Raw genomic sequence first — 21,764 nt, 5'->3', positions numbered from 1 at the left:
TCTGTACATGGGCGCAGGCCCAGATATGAAAGTATTAATGCTCACATCTTTGGCCATGCCCTGAAATGCCCATGCCCCACCCCCTTTTTAAAAAAAGTTTTAAGATGTGCACGCAGTAAGAGACAAATGCATATCTGGATGGCTTTTAAAATTCTGTCAGCGCACTCCAGCCTGTGTATCCCCCAATTGATATGTGCCCAGGCTTTAAAAATTCATCTTAATGAAAATACCTGTGTACTTTGCAATTAAGCAGATTACTGAAAATTGTTCCTTTTATATAAGTACTGTAAGCAATGCAAAAAACAGTGGATACCAAAGGCAGTAATCTCTAATCCTTCTTTGATACGTAGGGAAGTGGTGTACTAACACTAATGCCTGGATGATTAACTCAGAAATCCAATATCAAGGGCACTGAGTTCATACTAAGCTGCTGTAACAAAACATAGCAATGACAGCAAATAAAGACCAGACTACCCAGCAACTGGCTTATAGTAGTAACTGCCACACTGTGTTCTGTTAAAAGTAGCAACTACCCTTAAAAAAGAGCCGTGATGCTAAGTTTTCAATTGTGATTTGGTGGAAACTATAAAACTAGGGGTTCACAACATGAAACTCCGGGAGTGGGGGGGGGGTGACTCATTACCAGCCTCAAGCCTTTAAGGGCTCTGCAATGCTTATCCCATGCTCTTTTAAATTCATTTACTGTTCTCATCCTCACCACCCTTATGGGAGAGCATTCGAGATATCCACCACCCTTTCTATCCATGAAGAAATTTTTCCCGAAACCAACACTGTAAGAGGGGCTGAGAAAAGCAGAGTTGCTTGCCTGTAACAGGTGTTCTCCAAGGACAGCAGGATGTTAGTCCTCACCCATGGGTGACATCATGAGATGGAACCCGGCACAGAAAAGCGTCAAAGTTTCCAGAATTTTGACGGCATACTGAGCATGCCCAGCATGCCCTATACCACGTGTCCATGCGGGGTCCCTCTTCAGTTTTGTAATAGAATTTTGATAAAAAATAAAAAAATAAGAGAAACCCAACTCTGCGGGGTGGTGGGCAGGTTTCATGAGGACTAACATCTGCCTTCCTTGGAGAATACATGATACAAGTAAGCAACTTTGCTTTCCCCAAGGACAAGCAGTATGGTAGTCCTCATACATAGGTGAATCCCTGCTCCCTAAAACAAAAGACCAACAGACACCAACAAGCACAACAAAAGTGCTGTTGGTATCAGAGCAGGAGACAGCCTGAACCCAAACAATGGGCCTTAAGTAGGGAGAGCTGGGTTCTACGCCTCAATGAGATTCCAAAAGAAAGACTGGCCGAACCTACTGCCATGTCGGTCATCCCTATCCAGGCAATAGTGAGATGCGAATGTGTGGAGAGAACTCCATGTCACAGCCTTGCAGATCTCCACAGGAAGTGCTTGCAAGTGGGCCACCGATGTTGCCATGGTTCTGACAGAATGAGCCTTGACATGACCCTCAAGATGCAATCCCGCCTGGGCATAACAGAAGGAGATGCAATCTGCTAGCCAATTGGATAGTGACTGTTTGGCAATGGAAACTCCAACCTATTGCTTTCAAAAGAAATACAAAGTTGGGTGGACTGTCTGTGGGCTTCTGTCTGCTCCAAATAGAAGGCAATGGTTCACTTGCAGTGCAAACTGTGCAGTGCTCATTCGCTTTGGTGCAAATGGGGCCTGGAAAAGAAAACTGGCAGGACAATACATTGGATAAGATGGAAATCCGTCACCACCTTAGGCAGGAACTTGGGGTGCATGTGGAATAACCTAGTGGTTAGAGCAGTGGGCTATGAACCAGGAGACCAGGGTTCAAGTCCCGCTGTAGCTCCTTGTGACCTTGGGCAAGTCACTTTACCCACCATTGCCTCAGGTACAAACTTACAGGTCAATACAGTAAAGTGTGGCCGCGGTTACCCTGCTCCTAACCCGCTTTCTACTCACTTTTCGGCCGCGTTAGTCCAACCCGCGATACACTATCCCCTTTAACCCATTCTTACCGCCTCTTTAAATCACCGGGTAACCCCTTCCGCCCGCGGCATGTATATTAGATGTAAACGATCGAATTAGCTATTCCCTCCCATACAGTAACGTGCGCCCCGACTATCGCTTTTTTAACCTGCTGTTTTGCCGCGCGTTTAACCTGCTAACTTACAGCCTACCCTTACCCCTGCGTTAGAGGCAGGGGTAAGGGTAGGCGTCAAACTTTCCCCCAGCCCCCGCTCACCTGCCCTGGCCGCGTCCATGGGTGCTGGTCTCCGGGGCAGCCCCAGTCCTCTCCCCTCCTCCCGAAGCAACGAAAGCGGAAAAAAGCGGAAAAAAGCGAAAAAGCGAAAAAAAAAAAAGCGGAAAAAGAAAGTAGCAGCGAAGTGGACGGTTCTCCTACGCTCGGGATTGCCAGTCCTCTCTCCCCTCCTCCCGAAGCAAGGCACGTAAAGCAGCCTTGCTTCGGGAGGAGGGGAGAGAGGACTGGCAGTGTAAAGCAACGAAGCGACTTACTCTTCTTGCAGCCACCCTCCGGAGACGGACATCGACGGAGATGGACAGCGGCTCCCCTGCCTCCAGCTGCCGGCGAAGATGGATGCCTGCACGGGCGAAAGCGGCCCCTGTGCGTGCAATTGGGCCGCAATTGCAATCCCGAGCATAGGAGAACCGTTCACTTCCTGGTACCTGACATTTGAAATGACAGATACCAGCGTGTCCGTGAAGCGTTAGGCCAGCGCACCCAGGATATTGTATAGTGCTCTGTACAGTAAAATGGGTTGCGCGGGCCTAACGCTTCACGGACGCAGCTTGCATTTGCAAGCTATTTACATACAGTATCGAGCGGTAGGTGAGCCGGACTGTGCGTGCGGCAACCGCGGGTGCGCCCGGCACTAACGCAGCTCTTCCTACCGCTCCTTACTGTATCGGCTTGTTAGATTGTAAGTCCTCTGGGGATAGGGAAATACCTACAGTACCTGAATGTAAACCGATGTGATATTTATTTATTTATTATTTATCAGGGTTTATATATCATTATTCGGCTTCAACATAAAGCCATCACAACGGTTTACAACATAGGAAGGTTACAAACATTTTAAAATGAATGATAACAATGAGAGACTTACTCAGAATGTCGGTATATATACTAAATAAATAAATGTGCAAGACCACCCTGTCATGATAAAATATAGTATAAGGTGTATAAGTCACTAAGGCTTGGAGCTCACTGACCCAGAACACTGAAGTGCCCGTCACCAAAAATATGACCTTCCAGGTCAGATACATCAGATCACAGGTGTGAAGAGGCTCAAAAGGAGCTTTCATCAGCTGAGTTAGTATCATTTTAAGGTCCCATGGCACAGTGAGAGGCCTTAGGGCGCCTGGAATACTTTCCTCTCAAGAGCGTCTAATGCCTTGTAGTCCTTCCCCGGGAGTGAAAAAAGAGGGACACAAAACAACGATGGTGGCGGGTAATGATGACCGGTGGGCATCGAGGCACCGCCAGCCTGGGGAGGTCAAAACGAAAGAACACTCACCCGAAAATGCTGAGAAACCTATCTAAGGAGGCTATGGGAGGGACTCAGCGCCGATGGATTATGAGGAAAAATCTCTAGAAAATTGGGGGAAAAAAATCTTCCACAAGTTTTAGAGAAAAAATTAAGAGCTCACTAACACCGCGATGTGAAAGCTCTATGGTAAAAAAACAGACGGAAGAGGGATCCTGTTTCTATACGTGGTATGAAGGCATGCTGGGCATGCACAGTATGCCAAGTCAAAGTTCTGGAAATTTTTAACACAAGTTTTCCGTGCCAGGCTCCATCTGATGATGTCACCCATGTGAGAGGACAACCATCCTGCTTGTCCAAGGAAAAGAGAAACAAACTGAGCGCTAAAACCAGTAAACAGGTGAAAATTATGAAAAATAAAAAATAAAGTTGGACTAAGCTTGCAGCATCTGAGTAGGCAGGACCAGAAAAGTGAGGGTGAATGAAGAAGTGGGGTCCAGAGAGCAGTGACCATTTGAAGCAGCAAACAGCCCTAATCAAGTGGAAGCTGGCTCCTTTTTTCCCCAGATATTTGGTGACTTCAAAATTTGGCACCCTAAGGCAATTCCCTATGTTGCTTATGACTGGGCCTAGGTCCAAATCTGATTATCCTACTTCATGATATCCTATGAGCAATTGTGTATGAATTTCCATCACAGAAGCTGATTCATTAATATTGTGCAAGTTCTCACATAAAAAAAACCAAACCCTTAACATGGGAAGCTTGCACCAGAGTAAAATTTGACTTTTAACTCATGATTCACAAAAACTGCATGAAAGCACAAGCATGGGAGGAAAGGTTGGATTGTAGGGCTCAAGCATTCACAAAACCCTGCTGATATGAGTGTAACTTGCAAGCAGAGCTTTGCATGCAAGCAATTCTTACTGTTTCCTGGCCCCCACCCATGCAGGAACAGATGGAAAGCTGAAAATAAAGGAGACAGTAGCTGGACTAAGGAGTGAAGAATCTGGTCAAAATGTTAGTGGAGAGTTTGAGGTTGGTGTCTTCTGTTGTTGGATTTGCTTGTTGTTGAAAACCAGGTGCATGCAGCATTCTTGATTTTGTAGCTGTGTTAATCATTATTTTCCTTAGGTAGCCGAACAGAAGAAAATGACCTTTCCTTGTTAACGTGATGCACTGAGGTGGTGCAAAGTTTTGCAAGCAAAATGACCTGAGTAAGTGGTTGCATAAATTTATGTGCTTTGGTTAATCATACACTAATTTGCATGGCACTTGCTTCCATAATTAATTTCTCATTAACATAGATGGGTGCAGAGTGTTTTGATGCAGGCTCATCAAATTTCTTTTACACATTGAAAGTGCTCTAGAATAATCTTAGGGGATAATTTCCAAAGGATTTACACAAGTAATACTAGTATATAACATAGCAATTTTCAAAAGCCCATTTATGCATATAAAACCCAGTTTAAGGGCCTGATTTTCAAAAGCATTTACACGCTTAAAATTGGGCTTTACATGTGTACATGCACTTTACTCCTGTAAGCAGTTTTTTGAAAATTGCTACAATATGTCATTGAATTGTTAATAGGATTTACATGTGTAGTTGCACTTTACTTGGATTTTAAAAATTGTTAATATAGTCTGATACATTTACACACCTGTCTCTTTTGAAAATTCACCTGTATGTATATAAATCCTTTTGAAAATTATCCTCTGCATGAACAGTGAACATTTTACAAGGACAAGACCCAAAGGTCTCATCGAAAAGACTTAAGAGTTCAAAATCTTTTAATTTATTTTTTTGATGAGACCCTCTGGCATGGATATAATTGTTGGAAGTGGATTTGATAAGAGTCACCCCAATGAAGCGTCTAGCTGAAACAACTAGACTATTAGACTACATAAGGGACCTTATTTATTTATTTATTTTGCATTTTTATATACCGACATTCTTGTATCAGATACAAATCATACCGGTTTACATTAAAAACAGAGTATGCAGGAAAATAGGTTTCCTAAGTCAAATACATTGAACATATTTAATAAACAAAGGATTACTAAACACTATGAAAAAGGTTAATTAACCTTAAGAGGGTGTAACATTTTTGCTTAGGAATTTTACATTTTTGGGAATTTTTGTGCAATATAGTTCACTGTTTGGGCTTATTTAAGACTTGTAAGGGGTAAATGATCACAAACTTACTGTTGCGTCCATAGGTCTTTGACTGCTTCGCCCCGCCTACCTCTCTCTACTTGCGGCTCCTCCCGCTCACCTTGGACTGTTGGCCGCGGCGGCATCTGCTTGCCGTTCTCTCCGGTGTCCCCGGACCGGCTTTGGTGCTGCCTCCCGCCATTCTCCTTCAAGGTACCTCTAGGGCGCATGTGCGCACTCCGCCCTCATCTTTAACTTCACGGCACGAACCTAAGGGGCGTCCCCCTGTTCTGACATCACGACTCCAGGGTATATCTGCCTATAGTATTTGCTAGCTCGTTGAGTTAGCAACAGGTTTCTTACGGATGGGATTCGCTCTCCGTTCCTAAGCTACTCTGCCACTCCAGCTCTATCTGGAACTCTTACTACCCTTCGGGGATGCTAACAGGGTACTCGCTCCTCGGGGGCCCCTCTGCTTCTTTCAGGTGCCATCAGGAAACCGGTACTCACTCCTCAAGGGCCCATGTTCCCTGTGTCGCTGCCTGCTACTTCTACCCTTTTACTTGGAAGAACTAACTTACAGTCACCATCAGTGAGTACAGAAAACATCTTTCTCCACAGTACTGCTTCACTGGAATCAGGTACTCGCTCCTCGAGGGCCTGCTCTCTGCTCCGGTGCCAGACTTCTCATCTAGTGGAATCTTTGCTACTGCTAGTGAATACAACACCACTGAGTCTCTCTGCTCTAAGGGATCAGGTACTCACTCTTCGAGGGCCTGCTCTCCCGGTCTTGGAGCTCTCCTATTTCTATTTGGGACTCTGCATGCTAATCTCATTGTGTACTCATAACTCTCAGTCTCTTTCCACTACATCACTGCTCTACAGAGGATCCGCTGTTCCAGAGTTCTGTGAGAGACGCGCCCAGCCGGGCTCTACAACCACTACTCACTACTACCACCTCTGGTGCTTCTATAAACTGTTTAATAAAAGATTCAAATCTGTTTTGTCTGTCCAGAGTTTAGCCTGACACTGTGGTCCCTCACGGGACTGCCCCCCGTGGGTGTGGTCAGCTGCCACAGTGTCCAAGGATCCACCCAAACACCATTAACCATAACACATACTTTGTTATCCAAGTACAAAAATGTTTGCTACATGTAAAGAAAATTTGTAAGAACAATATATATAGATACTGTGGGAGAATATTACCCTGATAAATAATATTCTCTAGAATTTTGGTCCAGCATTGTTTTTAGAGCAAGATATCCACTCTGGAAAATGTCCACTTTGTAAATTAGCTTGGATATTTAGAAGATCTTTTTGAAAAATACACCAGTCCTTTTATAATATTGAGAATGTGTTTACTTTTTGTTTTGCCTTTGTTTTGATCAGGGGACAGTTGCTTATGTTTATTTTCTCTTTTGAATACATTTTTTTAAAAAACAATACACAATTATCATTAGATTATTCAATACAATCTAAAACAAATATTTAGAAATGTATCTACTTTGAGCTAGCTGAATATTTAGGTGTCTATTACTAGAACAGACAACCATTTTTCCACCCTAGAACAGCTGCTGGCATATTTTTATGCCACTATATTTTAGGCTCTGACAGTGAAAGAAAACACATTTTTACGGTGAACGAATTGATGTTCCTTTAGACACCAATGTCAGAGTGGAGACAGAAGTGAAAGCACCTCAAAAGATGAATCAGGATGAAGGAAAGTGAGAAAATTCACCAGCACGAAAACTTGCTGCCGACCGTTCTATAGTGTACAATATGTGCAGCAGAAACTGAAGAGGGGTGGGGAGTATGTGAGTGTGTAATATTTTCATGACTCAAAGGTTAACACAAATGATGAAAAGTCACAGCATTGCATCACCTTGCAATCATCTACACTGATGCTGCAAGCCTTTAAAATCTTTGCCGGTATAAAAACAATCCAGCGGTTATTCTTACATAGAAACGGGAGGTACCAGAGAAAGAGAGGTTTCAGCCAGCTAACAAAGTCAGCATGGCTTTACCCAGGGCAAGTCTTGCCTCACAAATCTGCTTCACTTTTTTGAAGGAGTTAATAAACATGTGGATAAAGGTGAACCGGTAGATATAGTATACTTGGATTTTCAGAAGGCGTTTGACAAAGTTCCTCATGAGAGGCTTCTAGGAAAAGTAAAAAGTCATGGGATAGGTGGCGATGTCCTTTCATGGATTGCAAACTGGCTAAAAGACAGGAAACAGAGAGTAGGATTAAATGGGCAATTTTCTCAGTGGAAGGAGTGGACAGTGGAGTGCCTCAGGGATCTGTATTGGGACCCTTACTTTTCACTATATTTATAAATGATCTGGAAAGAAATACGACGAGTGAGATAATCAAATTTGCAGATGACACAAAATTGTTCAGAGTAGTTAAATCAGAAGCAGATTGTGATGAATTGCAGGAAGACCTTGTGAGACTGGAAAATTGGGCATCCAAATGGCAGATGAAACTTAATGTGGATAAGTGCAAGGTGATGCATATAGGGAAAAATAACCCATGCTATAATTACACAATGTTGGGTTCCATATTAGGTGCTACAACCCAAGAAAGAGATCTAGGTGTCATAGTGGATAACACATTGAAATCGTTGGTACAGTGTGCAGCGGCAGTCAATAAAGCAAACAGAATGTTGGGAATTATTAGAAAGGGAATGGTGAATAAAACGGAAAATGTCATAATGCCTCTGTATCGCTCCATGGTGAGACCGCTCCTTGAATACTGTGTACAATTCTGGTCGCCACATCTCAAAAAAGATATAATTGCGATGGAGAAGGTACAGAGAAGGGCTACCAAAATGATAAGGGGAATGGAACAACTCCCCTATGAGGAAAGACTAAAGAGGTAAGGACTTTTCAGCTCGGAGAAGAGACGACTGAGGGGGGGATATGATAGAGGTGTTTAAAATCATGAGAGGTCTGGAACGGGTAGATGTGAATCGGTTATTTACTCTTTCGGATAGTAGAAAGACTAGGGGGCACTCCATGAAGTTAGCATGGGGCACATTTAAAACTAATCGGAGAAAGTTCTTTTTTACTCAACGCACAATTAAACTCTGGAATTTGTTGCCAGAGAATGTGGTTAGTGCAGTTAATATAGCTGTGTTTAAAAAAGGATTGGATAAGTTCTTGGAGGAGAAGTCCATTACCTGCTATTAAGTTCACTTAGAGAATAGCTATTGCCATTAGCAATGGTAACATGGAATAGACTTAGTTTTTGGGTACTTGCCAGGTTCTTATGGCCTGGATTGGCCACTGTTGGAAACAGGATGCTGGGCTTGATGGACCCTTGGTCTGACCCAGTATGGCATTTTCTTATGTTCTTATCTGGAGGTGCAGCAGTCAGTCGGCCCCGACGGAGGAACAGCTGAGCCTAATTACCTGACGTCACTGCTGTGGGAAGGACGGGGCTTTGAAAACTGGCCCTAGTGTGGTGCGCAGCTGCCACCAGTGCGCAGCTTTTTTCAGCTTTCTTCAGATTTTGTCAGTTTCGTCAATCTGAACAGATAGTGGATTATTTTTTCTCAGTCCCTGTTACAAATAAAGGAACTCCTCTCTGAATCTTATACCGCCAAGTTGAGTTGGATCCAAAGTAAAATTTGCTAATTTGTTCTGAGCTGTTTCTTTTTCAAATATCGTCTTAATGCCACAGCACGGAAGAGAAGGGCTCAGGAATGTCAAGTCTCAGATGCTACAGAAACAGTCTCTAAAGTGGGACCAATGGACGCTCATGTACGGCGTGGGATACTTACAGGGGAAGAGTGTTCGCTGAGCGTTAGGAGGGGAGAAGATGAGCCCTCCTGCGCTCCTGAACTGTTAACATCACTATCCCCAGAAGAGCGATCCCCTCCAGCCAACCCAGCTGAGAAATTCCAGCAAAACCCAGGAGACTTGAGCCCAAGTTGGGGAACAGTCTCCCTTGAGGCAAGGAGTTCAGCAGGAAGATCTCTCAGCACTTGGAGACATCTTGGGAGCCGGTCAAGCTTCCTCCAGAGCTGTAGAACTGGGACTTGGGGTATGAGAAGTGGGTTCTTCTATTACACAATTTAAACCTCTTATTATACCTCCATTTTCTTTGGCATTAATATGGGAAGCTATAAATGTTAATAAAAATGTGGGAGATCAATTGGTTGCAATTTCAAACATTGTTGATGTAACTAAGAAAAATGTGGAATTGTTGGAAGTTGAAAACAAAAGTATGAAAATGGAATTCATTATTTTAAAAGAGGAAATGGGGAAGGTAAGGGAAGTACAAAACTTGATGATGAAGGAAAATCTTTACTTCAGGCAACAATAGAAAAACTGGAAAACACAGCCAGAATTAGAAATATATGTTGTATAAATGTTCCTAAAATGCTCACTATGACACCAGTGCAATTATGGAGGAAATATCTGATAGAGAATTTGAACATTCTAGAGGCTACCCTGCCTATAATCTCAAAGATATTTTATCTTCCTTCGTTAAAAAAAAATCAACAGAAGTAAGGGAAATGGGAAGTTTATAATTATTTGAATTACAGAAAAAACAGCCGTCAGGAGAAATCCTTAAATGTTACAGAACTTCTTGAGCACTCAGATTCAGATGTAGTTAATTTAGAAGTTAGAATATGACAGAGATTGTATCTTTAAAAAATTCTTTGCAAATAGAACTAAAGAATTTATGGGATGTAAAGTACAGCTTTTTCCTGATTTAGCACCATCAAGCCAAAAACGTAGAAAACAATTTCTTCAATTAAAACCCCAAATCCTTCAAATGGGAATGTACTTTATACTGAAATACCCCTGTAAGTGCTTGATACAAAATGAAGGCAATACTTATGTATTCTTACAACCAGAGCAATTAGTTCAGTTTATTGAGTATAGAATGAATCCCACTAATAGCTCTACCCCTAGGCCCACATAATATAGTTCTGGGGTTGGGAAATCAACTCTCATTCAGATTTTATCCCCAGATTAGCAGAGAAATAAATGTTGATTACTAGTTAATTGGAATTGTGTACTTTGGACCCATTTAGTGGGCTTAATAACAGGTATACTGTAAATTGTATGGTGTATATGCTTTAAAACATTAAGTATTTTGTTTTCTTCTTAGTAAAAATGTTGGAAAATGTATAATTGGTTAAACGTATCTTGATGCTTACCTGTATAAGGATTCAAAAAATATTATTACTTGAATTGTTAATTGTAAAATCTTATAAATAAAAAAAAAAAAAAAGAAACATAGAAATGACAGCAGAAAAAGACCAAATAGGCCCATCCAGTCTGCCCAGGAAGCTCCCACACTTATTTTCCAATACTTATCTGTTTCACCAACCACCAAGTTCAGGGCCCTTGTTGGTAACTGTTTGATTCAAATTTCCTGCCATCCCCTGCCATTGATGCAGAGAGTAATGGAGTTGCATCAAAAGGTGAGCATAAGGCTTAATGGTTAAGGGTAGTAACCGCCAAATCAAGCAAGATACTCCGATGCTTGTTTACCCAGACTGCACAGATCAATGCCTTGTTGGATTTGTCTGAATGTAAATCCTCTTTTCCACATTTATCCCTGCTATTGAAGCAGAGAGCAATGCTGTACATGCATTCAAAGTGATGTATCAGGCTTAATTGGTTTAGGTTAGTAACCGCCGTAATAAGCAAGCTACCCCCACACTTATTTGTTTACTCAGACTGTGAAGTTTGGTCCTTGTTGGTTTTTATCTGAATGCAAATCCTCTTTTCCACATTTCCCCTTGCTGTTGAAGCAGAGAGCAATGATGGAGTTGCATTAACCGTGCAAAGGCTTATTGAGTAAGGGCAGTAATCACCAGGTAGTAGCCTCCATTCCAGCAAGCCACCCCCATGGCTCTTCTTTTCATTCCCATCCTCTAGTCTTTATGGATCCACAGTGTTTATCCCAAGCCCCTTTGAAATCCTTCAGTTTTAGTCTTCACCACTTCCTCTGTGAAGAAATACTTCCTGACATTGGCTCTGAGTCTTCCTCCCTGGAGTTTCGAATCGTGACCCCTAGTTCTACTGATTTTTTTCCAACGGAAAAGGTTTGTTGTTGACCATGGATCATTAAAACCTTTCAAGTATCTGAAAGTCTGTATCATATCACCCCTGCACCTCCTCTCCTTCAGGGTATACATATTTAGGTTCTTCAATCTCTCCTCATAAGTCATTTTATGAAGACCTTCCACCTTTTTGGTCACCCTTCTCTGGACTGCCTCCATCCTGTCTCTGTCCCTTTGGAGTTATGGTCTCCAGAACTGAACTCAGTACTCCAGGTCAGGCCTCACCAAGACCCTGTACAAGGGGATCATCACTTCCTTTCTCTTACTAGATATTCCTCTCTCTATGCAGCCCAGTATTTTTCTGGCTTTAGCTATCGCCTTGTCACATAGTGTCTAACGATCTAAAGTCAGCGAAACAATCACCCCAAGGTTTCTCTCCTGCTCAGTGCATATCAGCTGTTCACCCCCATCAAATACAGTTTTCGGATTTCCATACCCCATATGCATGACTCTGCACTTCTTGGCATTGAATCTCAGCTGCCATATCTTCGACCACTCTTCCAGCTTCTTTAAATCCCGTCTCATTCTCTCCACTCCTTCCAGCATGTCCACTCTGTTGCAGATCTTAGTATCATCTGCAAAAAGACAAACCTTACCTTCTATCCCATCCGCAATGTCGCTCACAAAGATATTGAACAGGAGTGGTCCCAACACCAATATTTGCGGCAATCTGCTTAACACCGCTCTCTCTTCAGAGTAAGTTCCATTTACCATCACACATTGTCTTCTGTCCGTCAACCAGTTTGCAACCCAGGCCACCACCTCGGCACTCACTCCTAAGCTTCTCATTTTATTCACAAGCCTCCTGTGCGTGACCGTATCAAAAGCTTTGCTGAAATCCAAGTAGATGACATCAAGTGTTCTTCCTCGATCTAATTCTCTAGTCACCCAATCAGATTTGTCTGACAGGACCGTTTCCCTGGTGAATCCATGCTGCCTCTGGTCCAACAATTCTTTTGACTGTAGATAGTTCACTATTCTTTCCTTCAGCAGCAACTCCATTACTTTTCCCACCACTGAGGTGAGGCTAACCGGCCTGTAGTTTCAAGCCTCCTCTCTGTTCCCACTCTTGTGAAGCGGGACCATCACCGCTCTTCTACAATCACTCAGCACCACTCCCATTTCTAGGGATCTATTGAACAGGTCACGCAGCGGACCCGCCAGCACATCTCTGAGCTCCCTCAGTATCCTGGGATGAACCTCATCAGGCCCCATGGCTTTGTCCACTTTTAGTTTTCCTAGCTCTTCCCATACATTCTTTTCTGTAAATGGAGTTACATCTATTCCACTCCCCTCCAGTTTCTTGTTAACTAGCGACGGTCCTTCTCCAGGGTCCTCTTTAGTTAACACCGAGCTGAAGTATTCATTTAATATTTCTGCCATTTCTTTGTTTCTCTCCACAATTGATCCTTTTCACCTTTCAATTTCACTATACCACTTTGAACTTTTCTCCTTTCTCTGATGTATCTGAAAAATGTTTTGTCACCTAGCTTTACCGCTTTGGCAATCCTTTCTTCCGCTTGACATTTTGCTGTCTTGATTACTTTCTTTGTCTCCCTCAGTTCCATCAGATATTCTTCCTTGTGCTCCTCTCTTTGGGATCCTTTATATTTCTTAAACACTGTTTTTTTTAGCTTTTATTTTGTCAGCCACCTCCTTTGAGAACCAGCTAGAAAAGTAAAGAAAAGCAAGAGAAAAATGAAACCTAACATATAGATTAGTTGCCTTGGTAATTGCTCCTTTTAGTTTGGTCCATTGTTGTTCCACATCTCTCGTTCTCCCAGCCTTCTAGTTCTTCCTGCAGGTATTTCCCCATTTCATCAAAGTCCTTTGTTTTGAACTGCAAAACTCGGGTCTTCGTGCTTCTTCTCCGTATCCTATTTGTGATATGAAACCATACTGTTTGATGATCACTGGTTCTGAGGTGGGCACCCACCTGGACATTAGAGAGACATCATCTCCATTAGTGAGCACTAAATGGAGTATAGCTCCCTCCCTCTTGGGTTCCATTACCATTTGTTTCAACAGAGCACCTTGCAAGGCATCCACTATCTCTCTACTACTGTTAGATTCTGTAGAAGAATTCTCCAGTCTACATCCGGCAGATTAAAATCTCCAACAATCACCATTTCTCCCTTCTTTCCCATCTTTTGGATGTCTTCAACCAGATCTCTGTCAAGTTCTTCCATTTGATTTGGAGGCCTGTAAACCACTCCAATAAAAATGGATGCCCCATCATCTTTTTTTAGGTCGGCCCATAGTGCTTCTTCTTTGCCCCATCTTCCTTGCAGCTCAGATGCTTGGATATTGTTTCTGACATAAAGAGCCACTCCTCCCCTTTTTCTGTCCTTTCTTATCAAGTTATAGCCCGGTATTGCTGTATCCCAATCATGAGATTCTGTGAACCACGTCTCTGTGACAGCAATAACTATGTGGCTCATCTGGAGGTTTATTTGATTCCAACCTCCTTCTCCTAACCCATATTCTTGGCCAGAGTATAGCTGAGTTGTTGTTACTTGGGGAAGGACTGAGCCAAGCACTGATCTTACAGGGGGAAAACTCCAAATTGCTTGCATTGGGACAAACACCTGCACCTATTTTCAAAGTCAAAGAACCTGTGCATTTTCTGACAAAGTTTGATCATTTGCTCTTTCAGAGAAGAATTTTGCTTGAAAAGTATGTGTATAGATGCGAAAATGCCCTCTACGTGCATAATTCTCCTCCCCTGTCAGGCCCCCAGGAATGCCCCTCAATGTAGCTAAAAGTACACATATTCTTCCAGAACCATGCACACATAGTTGCACAGAGGCTGGCAATTTTCAGACAACCTATTTTTATGAGGGGAAAACACTTTTGCCCATGAAAATAACTTTGAAAATGGGTTTCCCTGCCATTCCTTCTAGGGATGGTCACAAAGCCACACTGGAATGACTTCTCTGGTTAAGTGTAAGAACACTATCAAAGAGAGGAAGATATTCATCAACAATGTAGAAAAGGCTGCTAGAAACTATTTGCTTGTTTTTCAGAGGTTTTCTCTGGAATGTATTTCCTTTATAGACACTGTTCCTTTATATGAGGATACTAGACCCCTAATTAACAGCTTAATTTATCAAATTGCGTTAGGGCCTTAATGCGCACGATAAGGCCCTAATATGCATGACAAATACTGTGTCGCAAAATGCTTATGTAAATTAAAAATTAGTATTTGAGTGGGAGGAGTTTGGGTGGGGTAAATGGAAATGAGGTTGTGCTAGCGCAGCATGTGATACAGTAATGCATACTATCGTGGGATTTATGGGAAATTACTACACATTTTATTTGTGGTACGGTGAAAAAAGTATTTATTGAAGGCTATATTATCACAATCACGGCTATATTATCACAGTGGAGAAGTCCATTACATGCTATTGTTCACTTAGAGAATAGCCACTGCCATTAGCAATGATAACATGGAATAGACTTTTTTTGGGTACTTGCCAGGTTCTTATGGCCTGGATTGGCCACTGTTGGAAACAGGATGCTGGGCTTGATGGACCCTTGGTCTGACCCAGTATGGCATTTTCTTATGTTCTTAAATCACATACACACAGTACGAAGGCTCAAAACAAGTTAATTCAAGCAAAATAAATAAATAAATAAATGTGCATGAAAAATAAGAATATTGTGAAGCCCATAAATAAGACATCTACAAGCTTAATGTGCCCACTTTTCTCCAGTGCAGTGATCAGGGTCCTTGGTCATCAATGATTCCATAGCCGCAAAATCCACCTCTTTCTGTGGAATTGCTTGGTTCCAGCAGCGATTCTGTAGGAGACCAGGGCCTGTTGGCAGTGAATTCAAAACCCTCCTCACCTCCCCTAGTCGATTTCCTGCTCCCACATTAATCAGAGGCAGGAGGAAGACAATGAGTGCAATAACAAGTCAGGTTACTACTTCCTATCACTCTTCTGTTTAGTAGGCCCTGACTACTGCTTTGAATCATGTGGCTGTACAGTATCCCCCAGTTCAAGGATGCATTCAGGCTCAGGAACATGAAGAAACCCAACATGCTGCTGCTGTTTACTTTCTACTAGCCTAGATCAGCATGGGAGGTACATAGGGGGCCACTGCCATGTGAAATAGGGGCTGGGAGTTATTGGAGTGGAGGAAGTGGGTACAGGAGGATGTGTGTGTGTGTAGGTACATGAGATAGGGACAAGAAGGGAGAGAAAGAAAATTGAGGGTTAGAAAAGGAAGAGAAAGAAAGAGGAACACAGTAGGAATGGGGAAGGGGCCAGAGCCAGAGCCAGAGGGAAAGGACACCAACCTCTCCTATCTCTGGATCCCCCTCCAAGTCTCAGCACCAGCTTCTCCCCTCTCCACATCCCTCCAAGATCCATAAATCACCCTTTCTTGTTCCTCTCCTCCCACTATTCCCTCTTCTTCCTCCATTACCAATCCTTCCTCTCTTCCCATCCATGAACCTCCCTCCGTCTCATTCCATCCTTGAGATTTCCCTCTCCATTTCTACACTGATATCATAAACTTCCTACCCATAAAACTCTCAAAAAAATAAAATAATTTATTCACACACAAAGCAAGGTTGGAAAACTACTTTATTTTCATTATGCAAAACAAATTTACAGTATTTACTATGCAAAAAATTTAAATGTATGCTAATATGTAATTGCCACAGAAATTTCTAACTCTTGGCACATCTACAGCTGAGTTGCCATGGGAAACTGGTTGCTGTGGTAGTCAATGTACATACACACATACTATACAGTTTTGGATACAGGAAATAAATACACACAAAAACTATGGGCAATACAGGAGACAGAACAACTCAAATCCCCCATAAATCCCAAGTTAAGCCCCACTACCACCACCATAAAATGTCTTACATGGAAAATGAAAATTATATAACAAACAAGTCTTCAGTATATAAAAGTACATAAAGACAGTAACTTTTAAATAGCTGCATGGGCGCACATGTACGCATGTATGCTGGCTCGTGCTAATGGATGCAGTCATTTTAAAACATACACGCAAATATGCGTGCATGATAAAAATGCGTAAAGTGTGAGCAATTTTATATGGATGAGCACGAATGCCGCCTCTACCGCCTAAGTGGGGGGGATTTTGGATCATACCACGCTGATGTAATTACCAGTTTCACTAGTTTGTTACCAGTTCACCCAGTTAAAGGATAGGACTTCCTAACCCTCCCTAGTTAACTGGCCTACCTTTTACCCTATTAGCCCCAACCCTTAAAACCCCACTAACCTCTTTAGATTTTTGGTTTCAGGACTTACACGCCATCCATAGCAGAAATAAAGTTATGCCATAGGGGACCCCAGCACGCACTCATTGAGAAATCTAGGAACGACCATGCTCTGCCAGACCATGCCCACACCCCACCCTTTTATCGCTAAATATTTTTCGTGCGCGTACAAGGACAAATGAGCGTACTTGCGCACTTTTAAAATCCGTGTGATGTGCACCGAACCGACTTCTGCGAGTAGAAGAAAATAAGAAAATGCCATACTGGGTCAGACCAAGGGTCCATCAAGCCCAGCATCCTGTTTCCAAGAGTGGCCAATCCAGGCCATAAGAACCTGGCAAGTACCCAAAAACTAAGTCTATTCCATGTTACCATTGCTAACGGCAGTGGCTATTCTCTAAGTGAACTTAATGGTAGGTAATGGACTTCTCCTCCAAGAACTTATCCAATCCTTTTTTAAACACAGCTATACTAACTGCACTAACCACATCCTCTGGCAACAAATTCCAGAGTTTAATTGTGCGTTGAGTAAAAAAACTTTCTCCGATTAGTTTTAAATGTGCCCCATGCTAACTTCATGGAGTGCCCCCTAGTCTTTCTACTATCCGAAAGAGTAAATAACCGATTCACATCTACCCGTTCTAGACCTCTCATAATTTTAAACATCTCTATCATATCCCCCCTCAGCCGTCTCTTCTCCAAGCTGAAAAGTCCTAACCTCTTTAGTCTTTTCTCATAGGGGAGCTGTTCCATTCCCCTTATCATTTTGGTAGCACTTCTCTGTACCTTCTCCATCGCAATTATATCTTTTTTGAGATGCAGCGACCAGAATTGTACACAGTCTTCAAGGTGTGGTCTCACCATGGAGCGATACAGAGGCATTATGACATTTTCCGTTTTATTCACCATTCCCTTTCTAATAATTCCCAACATTCTGTTTGCTTTTTTGACTGCGGCAGCACACTGAACCGACGATTTCAATGTATCTCCAGGCATTGGCGCCATTTTTGGTTACAGCAGCCAAAGGAACCCTATGTATTCTTTTGAGAAAATTGAATGCAAACTAGTTATAGCTACCGTATTTTTCGGACCATAAGGCGCACCGGATTAAAAGGTGCACCGGTAATAGGACCAGACCTCAGGCAAGGCCCCAGCAACAGGCCTAGCCTTTTGCCTCTGAACCGGGTTTCAGACTGGGCACTGTTACTGGGACTAGGCCTAGGTCTAGGCCTCAGCAATGGGAACCAGGACTTGGGTTGGTCCCTGGTATTGGGCATAGTCCTAGGCTTCAGTGCCAAGATCAGACCTCAGGTCAGGCCTTGATTACAGAACCTGATTTCAAGCTAGGCCTTGGGCTGTGCCCTGGAACTTGGCTGTGCCCTGGTTGTCCCAGGTTGTGCCCAGGTTGTCTGGTGCTGGGACAAGCAGGGCACAGCCCTGCTTGTCCCTGCACCAGACTCTGTCCTAGGCTGGGACATCCAGGGCTGTGCCCTGGTTGTCCCAGCACCAGACTCTGTCCTAGGCCCCAGTAATAGGACCAGACCTCAGGCAAGGCCCCAGCAACAGGCCTAGCCTTTGGCCTCTGAAACGGGTTTCAGACTGGGCACTGTTACTGGGACTAGGCCTAGGTCTAGGCCTCAGCAATGGGAACCAGGCCTTGGGTTGGCGCACCGGATTATAAGGCGCAGCGCATTAAATGAAACAAAGCTCAGACCATAGGGCAGACTTTACTGAACTTTATTCAACTCTCAACAATACGTTAAAAAAAAACAAAACAGAAAAACAACTGTTCATTCCTCCACAAATCCATCAAATCCTTCATCTTCAGTGTCTGAGTTAAACAGTTGGGCGATTTCTATATCATGCATGCTCGGTTCCCCCTCATCATTATCCGAGTCAGTCTCGTTGCTGCTGCTTAGCTCTTCAGTGATGATTCCAGCCTTCATGAAAGCTCGGATGACACTGGAGACTGATACCTTCTTCCAGCCATCCACGATCCACTGGCACATAATGGCATAACTCGCCCGGCGTTGCCTCCCTGTTTTGGTGAATGTGTGATCACCTTCTGCCATCCAACGCTCCCACGCTGCTCTCAATTTAACTTTAAATGACCTGTTGATGCCGATATCTAGCGGCTGGAGCTCTTTGGTTAATCCACCCGGAACTACGGCAAGCTCTGAATTAGTTTTCTTCACTTGGGCTTTAACATTATCGGTCAAATGGGCGCGCATGGAGTCATAGACCAATAGGGATGGGGATTTGTGAAGAAAGCCGTCCGGTCTCTTGACGTAGACCTCCCTCAGCCACTCAATCATCTTCTCCTCGTCCATCCAGCCCTTTGGGTTAGCCTTGATGGTGACACCAGCAGGAAACTTTTCCCTTGGCAAAGTCCTCCTCTTGAAAATGACCATGGGTGGTAGTTTCTGGCCATTAGCCTGACAGGCGAGAACTACAGTGAAAGATGACTTCTCGTTTCCTGTGGTACGTATAGATACCGTACTGGTCCCTGTTTTCTCAACAGTACGTTGTACGGGGATATCGAATGTGAGGGGGACCTCATCCATGTTAGTGATGTGTTCTGGCTGGATATTCTTTGCTTTTATCTTGGTTATGCAGTAGGTGCGGAAAATGGCCAGCTTCTCTTCATAATCCTTTGGCAGTTGCTGGCAGACAGTAGTTCTGGTGCGGATGGAGAGATTACACCTTTGCATAAAACGAAAGCACCATGAAGGACCTCCTCGAAAGTCCTTGATCCCCATGTCGCGTGCTAACGTTGTGGCTTTGAGTAGAATAGAGACAGTGGAGACGCTTCTACCTGCGGTTCTCTGTTCGATAACCCACTGATCTATGTTGTCCTCCAACTGTGGCCATCTTGCTTTGTTTCCTCGGAAACTCAGTTTGGTCTTTTTTTACTTGGCATAGGGCATCTTCTTGTTTCCTCCACTTACGCACCATAGATTCATTAATGTTGAATTCTCTCACAGCTGCTCTATTTCCATGCTCTACTGCACGAGTTATAGCTTTAAGCTTAAAATCTGCATCATAAGCATGTCTCTTAACAGGAGCCATTTTGGGGTAGTGCTGGAGCACAGATACTGCACAGCTCAGAGCCTTTTTTTTTTTTAATCGGTTGCGCTCGTGTCAGGAAGAATCCGGGTAAACCCTTTAAAAAAGAGCCGGGTCTAAGTCACTGCCTGCACGGCTCAGAGCCTTTTTTTTTTAATCGGTTGCCCTCGGGTCAGGAGGAATCCGGGTAAAGCGTTAGAGGAACAGCTGGTTATGATCGGTGTTCCGTTAGCTATGTCCGCGGACTGACGCACTCACCCGCTGGCAGGTCGGTTGCGCTCAGTTCAGGAGGAATCTGGGTAAACCGGTAGAGGGAAAGCTTGTTATGCTTGGTGGTCCGTGAGCTATGTCCGCGGACAGCCGCACTCACACGCTGGCAGGTCGGTTGCGCTCGGTTCAGGAGGAATCCGTGTAAACCGTTAGAGGGACAGCAGGTCCTCATTAGAACGTGCTGATTGATGCTCCTTCTCCTTCCTTCCTGTGCGTCACCGGAACCTCTTGGGCAGAAAGGAGGGGAAGCATCAGCGCGCAGAAGTGGAGCGTTTACCCACCGAGAAGAGGCCCGGTAGCAGGGCCACTGCAGAGCCCATCCTGCGGCGACCGCAAAGAGGAGGCCTAGAGGCGAGTGCGAGCCTGTGCTAGAGAAAACATCCATATATAAGGCTGCACCGACCGCCAGGATATTTGAGCATTAAGCCCCCTGCCCCGCTGTGCCTGGAAGAAGATTAAGCCCCCCATGGAGGGCTCCGTACGGGGCACGACCTGGTGGCCGTCGGACGGAATTTCTGGGGGTTTTTTATTATTATTATTTTTCCTTCTTCTTTCTTTTATTTACCGGATTATAAGGCGCACTTCCGATTTCTGTGAAAATCTTAGGTTTTTAGGTGTCCAAAGTACAAGACTGGCGGAAGGACGCCTCCCTGAGGCAGGCGGAGGCCCGGCTCCCTCCGCGGGGCAGGGCACGGGGACTTCACTTCGGCAGGACCGGCACCGGGGAGATCCGCTCCTGGCTGCCCAGGCAGGGCACTCCCTGCTCGAATGCGCTCACCCAATCGGGTCCCGCTGAAACTGCTACCTTCTCACGCCTGTTCTGAAAAGCGTGTCCAAAGTACAAGAATGGCAGAAGGACGCCCCCCCTGAGGCAGGAGGAGGACCGGCTCCCTCCACGGGGCAGGGCACGGGGACTTCACTTCGGCAGGACCGGCACCGGGGAGATCCGCTCCTGCCTGCCCAGGCAGGGCACTCCCTGCTCGAATGCGCTCACCCAATCGGGTCCCGCTGAAACTGCTACCTTCTCACATCTGTTCTGAAAAGCGTGTCCAAAGTACAAGACTGGCGGAAGGACGCTCCCCTGAGGCAGGCGGAGGTCCATCTCCCTCCGCAGGGCAGGGCACGGGGACTTCACTTCGGCAGGACCGGCACCGGGGAGACCCGCTCCTGCCTGCCCAGGCAGGGCGCTCCCTGCTCGGATGCACTCACCCGATCGGGTCCCGCTGAAACTGCTACCTTCTCACGCCTGTTCTGAAAAGCGTGTCCAAAGTACAAGACTGGCGGAAGGATGCTCCCCTGAGGCAGGCGGAGGTCCATCTCCCTCCGCAGGGCAGGGCACGGGGACTTCACTTCGGCAGGACCGGCACCGGGGAGAACCGCTCCTGCCTGCCCGGCAAGGGTGCTCCCTGCT

General features: G+C 44.4%; 1 protein-coding gene across 4 annotated transcripts in view; it reads right to left on the bottom strand.

Moving 5' to 3' along the window:
• PUDP (pseudouridine 5'-phosphatase) overlaps positions 1–21,764 on the bottom strand; it is a 789,960-nt gene that overhangs the window by 75,536 nt on the left and 692,660 nt on the right. The window lies entirely within an intron of this gene.

The sequence above is a fragment of the Rhinatrema bivittatum genome, chromosome 5 (assembly GCF_901001135.1).
Source record: "Rhinatrema bivittatum chromosome 5, aRhiBiv1.1, whole genome shotgun sequence".
NCBI classification, from domain to species: Eukaryota; Metazoa; Chordata; class Amphibia; order Gymnophiona; family Rhinatrematidae; genus Rhinatrema; species Rhinatrema bivittatum.
The sequence above is the reverse complement of the archived record's forward strand: the minus strand, read 5'-3'. Positions and strand labels throughout refer to the sequence as shown.